Genomic DNA, 8669 nt, shown 5'->3' on the forward strand with positions numbered 1-8669 from the left:
CCCCTCCCTCTTCCTCTCCCGCGCGAGCACAAAGTGCTCGATGAAATGCTGCTGTGATTTTGTGCTGCTGTTGTGCTCGATGAAATGCTGTTGTGCTCCCCTTTTCTTATTCTGTATAACTTGGCTAATTACATGGATTGAATTATGATCCCATTGATGCCATTTATCTGGTATGTGCACATGGATTGAATTATGATCCCATTGCTTGCAGTTGTTGCCTCGTCAAGCACTGCATGAAAGCCTTGATTAAGTGCTTTACTGAAGCTTTGGCTTTAGTGAAGTGTCATGTGCAGGTCATGCTGCTATTGCTTGATTAATTGGTGCTATGCTTGTTACTGATGGAGCTATAGTTGATTAATTGGTGCTATGCTTGTTACTGATGCTGCTATATTGCTTGATTAATTGGTGCTATGCTTGGTACTAAATTGGTGCTATGCTTGGTACTAAATGGACATGCTATATGAACACCAGCTACTAGCAGTGACATGCTATATTGGCTCTATATATATCTGCTCCAAAGGTTCCATTTGGAGCCTGGATTGCTAGTGGTTAGTATATTGTTATGCTGCTATGCTTATAATCCATGTCTGAACCTGTACAAGGTAATGAAGACTTGCTCACTTGGTATTGCTTGCTAGTTGGACATTTGGTTGGTTTTGATGCTACTGGTTCATTTAAATGCATGAAATGCTACTATGGTATGCTACTGTGGTATCCTTGTGAAGAAAATGATGGATTCTTGTGAGCATATGGTATGCTACTATGCTACTATGGTATCCTTGTGAAGATTTACTTGATGGATTCTTGTGAGCTTATGGTATGCTACTATGCTTATAATGCTCTGATTAGTGGGGATGCTTACTGGATCATGTGCATATAGTTCATATAGTTCCCTAAAAAGAAAGAATGCTCCCTGGCCGGATGCTTGATGTCTTGGCTCAGCCCGATGATGCAAAGGCTGAGGCAAAAACTTGGATAAGAACGAGATACTAAAATGTGTGATTTAAATGGAATTCTTATGATGGTATACTAAAATAGAGATATTCACATTAGGGAATCATGTAAATGAATGCCACTGTGGTATCCTTTTCTTGTTGGCTTTGATGAAAATAGAGATATCCACAGTAGGGGATCATGTAAATGATGCCACTGTGGATACTAGCAACATGCTGACCTCCTTTTCACGGCAGTGCCGCCATCACCCTACATGCGCAAAGATTAAGACAATATGAAACATTCCACAATAAGATAAAGTATGGCGATCATATGTTTCTTTCATACAAGTAATATGTGTCACTTGGAACTAATGGGACATATGATGATAGCAGCCACAGAAGCCCTTCCTGCAGGGTGCCAAACTGGATATCATTTCAGCAAGTACAGGGATAAAGTGATTCTCTAACAAACAATAATGAGCGATGAACAAATATAAGCATAATCCTAAACTAAATATATGACCTATGATTCTATAAGCCAAGGAAAATTATAGAAAACGTGATCCGGAAAATAGGCAATGTTGTATCCGGAAAATAGGCAATGCCGTCCTCCTTTCCTTGCCGTCAAAGGAGGCTAGCAGAATGCCGTCCTCCTTTTCATGGTGGTGCCGCCATACCCCTACCTGCACAAAGAAAAGAGAATATGAAACAATCCACAATAATATAAGGGATGGCGATCGTATGTTTCTTTCATACAAGTAATATGTAGATAAGTTGATCTTGAGCTTAATTAGTTAAGCATGCTCTATGGATTGTGCTTTATCACTATATAAACAACAAGAATAATTTGAGCATGACGCCATAAAAATTGTTTTCGTCATCACGGACAACAATGTTTGGGTGCAACAACAATGAACACCAAGAATTTGCATTTTAAACAAACACCAACACTATTTATCTCTCTAGGCAGCAACAAAATACTTGTGAAAAATAACAAAAGAGAGTACATCCACGCTTGGTTGCCTGAAGAGAAGTTTTCTTGGCAAAATTTATGACTTGATTCTTAACCTATTTACTCACATTTGGCAAGAAGAAAAGACACATAGAGAGATGATCACGTGTAGCAAGCATATCATACCAAATCACTAGGGCTGGAGATTACGTCAGCCCCGCCGGACTTGACGGTGATACCGGTGTTGTTGGATAAAGTCCTGGTCGTCTAGAGCTTAGCAGCAGGATGGCAACGCCTCGACATCACTTGGAACTTCTAGGACAGGCGGTCACGCATCCACTGCAGTCCTTCTTGCAGCTGGTGCCAAATTGGATATCTACTCTTCAAAGTAGTCCTCAGTTTGGCTGGTGGGGCAGAACACTTACAAGGAGTTGCAGTTGTAAAGTTCAGACTCAGAGGATGCACGCTGAATGTATACAAGATGTGATTCCCCTAATTCAGCATGGAACTAATAAGTGATCTGCACACGCAGGATATAGATTCTTATAATAGAAACATGCATGAAACACAAAAATATGTAGCTGCTAACTTGAGCATTAAGATTCTTATAATAGAGAATTTAACAAAATATGTTTCGACTAATTATACATTGGCCGCGTCGAGATGAACTTATTCCCTATTAGTCGAAACATATTCAGCTCATCTATGAAGATGCACTAGCTATTCAAAGTGCCAAATGCTCCCAGGTACAGGATATAGATGCTCCTCACACATTTCATGAGCTCACATCGACACACATGCACATGCAATCGGTAGTTGTAGCCAAAAGAAAACAAGTTTTAATGCTAGCAACACATATGTCATGAGTTCTACTTGTGCATGGGAGAAGGCGAGCTACTGATCCCGCTGCTGCTGGAGATGATAGATTACGTCTGGGTACTAGCATCACAAATCAGTTATGATAATTTTAGGTAAGTGCTTCACCGGTTTCTCTTGAGCCAGCAAGATGGAGATAGTTTATGATGCAATCACATGAGCATTTACTGGTGAGGTATAACAAGAAATAGCAGTAAGTGTGACTTTGATAAAAGCTAGCACCGTACCACCAGACATGTGGAATCAAAAAAATTCATGGACGTGGATGTATACAATAGAGATGTATCCTGCGAGGAAACTAAATGGTCCCCAGAGACATCTTTTATCAAATTACATGGAAGTAAAGTCTGAAATGAGTTGCTATATCTAATGGTTGTAAGCAAAACACCTTCAAGAGCAAACAATAGCCCTCAAGACAATAAATAACACATAGAAAATCTCAACTTAATGACTTTTGAGCAAGAGCAGGAAAATTGCTTCACATGTGCTTCATTAGTACACGAGTTAACTGTTGCACCCAGACTCAAGTACATCTAACTGAGCCTTCATACAAATACGGCAGCAATGGGAACATCAAGTGATGAGTAAATTAACAGAACTAGAGCTATATGAAAAAATGAGCCACCATTTCATAATTCCCTTCTACGATTTCGAACTCAAACATCCAGCCAATTTCCTTAACAAAGGCAAGAAAATATCTTACCTGGCAAAGATGATTGGCAGATAGGGCGAAGATGGTACTTAGAAAATTGAACACACTGGAAGCTACATGGCTTGCACAACCTAACTCAACGAGAGGTGTCATGCCTTGGATGTGCAGCCACGGATCACCCCAGAGTGAGACGACGGGATGGGGCGCCTCGCTGGCTAGAAACCGCTTGATGAATCCTCCTATAAAAGGAACCACAAATCAGACATCTACATCATCACATACTCATTAACAGAACGAAACATCATGTTTGTTTTATTATATCTCAAATAATTCAAGGAAATCCGAAATAAGTTTTTGTAGAAAATAATAGGAAGGAACATAAGATCTCTTTTCTTACGAGAAATTGAGAAAATGAACATGGACAATTCAAAAATGAACAATATATATATTAAATCATTATTCACATGTCCTGGACTGGAGCATAGAAACATACATCTAGTCCCAGCAGGACATGGCTGACCAATACACAAGAAACAAAAGCCATAAGTGATTCATGAGAATAGCAAGAAAGGTGTCAAATAAACACAATGGAATCAATAAAACTTCACATCACTACCGCACACACTGTGTATATGTCTTATGTTGACATCTAATAATCCCAAACAACAATACATGATATGGAAATCAAGATATAACATCACAATGATCGTTCCCTAAATTACCATTCAAAGCAGCCAGCAATAAAGCCACTTCGAAAGCAGGTTATGCTACTCAATCGAGCAATACTTCAAACTCAAGGAGATCACAGGACCAATGGGCCGTTCAAATATCTCAAGAAGAAAGAACCGATCGACAAGAACAAGATAAAAGGAGTTTTACACAGTATTATATTCGATCAATTTCTGTAGTTCTGCTGGTACCAAGCAAGCTACGAGCACGCATATCTACAAGGTCCAGCCACATGAAGAACAAATTACAAGATATAGATAATTTTAAATAGTACCAAGCTAGAAGTAAAACAAGGGATAGTGTTGCTGAATCTACCATCCATAACAAAAAAAATAACACTTGAAATAGACGTAGGAGTGAAAGATTTATACCTCCATATGGTCAACATTAGCATATAATTAGATAATAAGGGAAGTAAGTACTGTAAATATATATGACCCGGAAGTGCGATGAACAGTTGGCAATAAAAACAGAAATACCTTGTATATTACAAATACTTTTAGATACACACATGTAAAAACTAAGGTGATCGAAGTCCTGATACGACATCTAAACTGAACTTGCAAAATAAAAACAAAGCAGACTCTACAAACATGGAGGTAATCTTACCATCATGGACACCTTGTGCTCGAGGAAGTCATGGTCATCCATGACTGAGCAGTAGGACGCCGACAGCGGCGGCGAGGATAGCGGTGCCCTCTCCATCAACTCCAGCAGTGCGTCGCATCCACCGCTGAGGAACTTGTCAGATAGACGGTACGAGATCCCAATCACCGACCAGCTACAAGAGAATTTAGGCGTATCAAAACACGCTCAATAAAAAAACATAGTAAACGTAGAATACAAAGGAATCATGCTATGAAATTTACAATTAACAATTAAAATGAAAAATTTAATGCATGCCAGCACACTACGAACGTTTCACTATACATGCATTTAGTATCATTTTGCAACATTAAGAAACAACAAATAACAAAGCCAGTAGCATTTAATAAGCTAATAACAGATTGAAAAATGCTGTCACAATGACATACAAAATCATGCACACGGCACTTTTGGCTATGTGGACAACATTTTCTTTTTGACACTAGCACACTGGCTCCCTAACCATGGCCATGATCTCTGCACATGGCCATCAACACCCACAAGAAAAAATCTACTGACTCGGACCAAAGAAATCAGGATTTGGCAAGAACATATATAACACACACAGATCACTTAACTTGCAGCAACCAGACCAGACCAAACCATCAACAATGGAGAGAGGGACAATACCTTGACGCCACGTGATTTATGTCGTCCACGGCTAAGCAGCACGGCGGTGGCCATGCACTCTCCGACAAAATTAGCAGCACGGTGGCTACCAAGGACGTAGTCTTGGGCGCTGAACCTGCACGCCATACCAGAACCATGTGTGTTGCATCTAGGCAGTGAGCGACATCTTTTCCAACCTGAGATTTCATGGTTCATGTAAGTTAAATAACAATTACTTCAAGTAGTAGACAAGTAAATATAACACCAAAAGAAAATAATATGCAATTCCAAATATGAGAAACAAAGGGCTAATTATAGGTGATGCATACTAGAATATGGGAGATTTACATGATAACGTACCCATTTTTCCACACATAACTTGCAGATATTAACCAGAAACAATTATGGACGAAGTCAATATCATCGATAGTTCAATACCATATAGCAGCTTCAAGATTCACATTAAAAAAGATATTTTCCAATATTACCACTACTTTAGATATGTATGGCTAATGGGTTAACAAATAGATCACAATAATCGAAGGTGTAAATGTAATACTGCCCTACGAAAAATATACCATGTCTCCAGCAAAAAGTCCCTCAGTCGACCAACCTTCTAATTAACGATTAGAGACCCAGGGTAACTTGAACCTTCAAGACTCTAAAGTTGGTTCCTCCAAGATCAATGGCATCCTTCTGCAGGCCTGCTCAAGTGCACAAACATAACCAAATTAGTACGGATGTTATAAAATACAAAAAAGAATGGAGCAGCAAGGCTACGCATTGTCAATAATGACTCTCCATCGGTCATAGCATATTAAAACTAATGAATCGGATGAAATAATCTTGAAGGCTCCATTGTGCTAGCATGTGCTTAGTGCTAACCATTTGTCGGACTAATTGTATACACACTCTCTCAACAACAGTAGGCAGGTAGAGTTTATTCGTTATTGCATATTAAGTTTTTGCAAGAAAAATTCGCAATTCAACTTATGTACAAAAACAGTTTTTCTAAATTCAAAAGAGGGGAGAGCTAGTAGAAAAAAAAAATGGAGAGGCAAGTTTCAGGGCTAGCTGAACTAGTGTCTAACACAAATAATGGTTCATCCGTTCGTGTGGTTACACTTATTACTTATTAGAGCCTACCGATCGCTTGATTGTGCCAGCGTTGTCATGGTTGGGTAAGAAATTTGTATAAGCCTATCTAAACCAAAGTCTTGCATTACATATAGAAGACGTCATGAATGGATCTACAGATGGAAGCTCTCAGGGTCCAATCTGAAATATTGTCAAACTATTGTCTAGCAACCTTGGGCCAGAAACTTGTATAAGCTTGCACTTAAAACAATCTGATCCAAGTCATGCAATCTTGCAGTATATCTAGAATACCTCATGAGCCCTTTATCGAAAAAAATCTAGAATACCTCATGAATGGATCTAAAAATGGAAGGCAAAAGGCTCTAATTGAATAATGAGTAAAAGCTGAGCAAGATGGTATTATTTTACACTTGGGAAGAAATTATTTCGCCCAGGGGAAGGGAGAAGACGAGGGATCGATGAGAGATGGATCACCGGCTGCGTGGCGACGGCCTTGTTCTCGGCAAACTTGTCAGAGGAGACCGCCAGAACGGTGTGCAAGCCTGCTGCCCACGGACATAGCGAAATTAGTATGAACGCTCGATAGGACAAATGCAAAAAAAAAGGGGGCAACAAGAAAATAAGCACCATCAATAGCGGCTCACCATCCATTTGTCATAACATATTTAGATTAATGAACCACGACACTATCATACAAAAGCTATCCAATTCTAGCATGCCAAATTCATAAATCAAGTATTGTACAACAACAATTGTTCTCTTATTCAACATCAAAAGTGTATTAGCTAGCTAAGCTATTTAGAAATAATGATTACACCTTTATTCCAAGTACTTTATTAGCTATTTAAAAATAACTATTTATTGCTTTATTCCAAGATCCTCTGTCAGATTTGATACAGACCATACAATTAATGATCGAATAAAATGGCTCCTTGCAAGCTAAGCTCAAACTACGGAGTACAAGCAGAGTCAATGTGGACGAGTTGATGACATGAGCACAGAGCTCGAGCTAATCTACAATCACTCAACAAATAACATGGAGTTCTTTTTTGGGAGGGGACAATAACAAAGAGTTAATTGTTTGCATTTCAGCTTCTCAAAATAATTTATTTGATCACTCCTGCTTATTAATAAAACTATTACATGATCACTCCTGCTTATTAAACTAGAAAAATATAATAGGATACACCAAGGCAGCGAGTTGATTGATTGTGCCACTGGGAAATTGTACCTCTACATGCAGAAGTTGGAAATCTTACAAGGACATGATAATTTTGTGCTGATGGTATCCATGTCCTAGCGCTTTAATTTCTCAATGCTTCCTCAATCCTAACACAAGAAAGGAAAAAAAATAGAAAGTTACAGGCAAAGTAAGAACACTATGAGCTTAAATAGGAGGGCATACTTAACCAGGAATGAATTGTTGGGATTACCGGATGGTAAGAAAACATAAATTTCACCAAACAAGTAGTACAAGGATTAACCTTCAGAATGAACCAACAAAGCAACAAGTGGTAAAGGCTTTTCATAGTAGAGTTTCATTGTCAATATCTGAATTATCAAGTCTAGGAAGAATCAAATTTTCATTACCCTACCGGAGATAGCATTCAACATGACTATCCTAGGTAGAAAACCGAAGGAACTACTAGATCACAACATGTTCGTGTTTCATCAGCATTTAGATTGCCCATATTATGGTTTTGCAATTAACAATGCTAGTACAACATGCCATGCATAGCCTAGATAGTGAACCATAAGAAACATTTGAGAATGACAGGCTTATCCTTCCATAATGTAACAAAAGAGACAAAGAACTTACAAAAAAAGTGTGATTTGTAAGCATAATTGTTACTATAATAAAAGATTATAGAGCATCATTCAAAGATATCGATCATATGAGATTTATAGTGATGTGGTTATGAAAGTACTTGTACTAAAAAAATGCAGTTTTCATAACCACATCACTATATAGTTAATCAACGCATACAAAGAGCAACAAATGGTACTGAATTAAAAAATTGTGATGCAAGATCTTAATAATTGAGAAAGTACAAAAATAAAAGCAACAGTTAGTTGAAAATTTCCATTAATCAGAGTAAGTATGTGATATTGATCTGCGGAGCTTACTATATCAATATCAGATCATATGCAATGATAAGTGATAACTACATTA

Source organism: Lolium rigidum, chromosome 3 (genome assembly GCF_022539505.1).
Source record: "Lolium rigidum isolate FL_2022 chromosome 3, APGP_CSIRO_Lrig_0.1, whole genome shotgun sequence".
NCBI lineage: Eukaryota > Viridiplantae > Streptophyta > Magnoliopsida > Poales > Poaceae > Lolium > Lolium rigidum.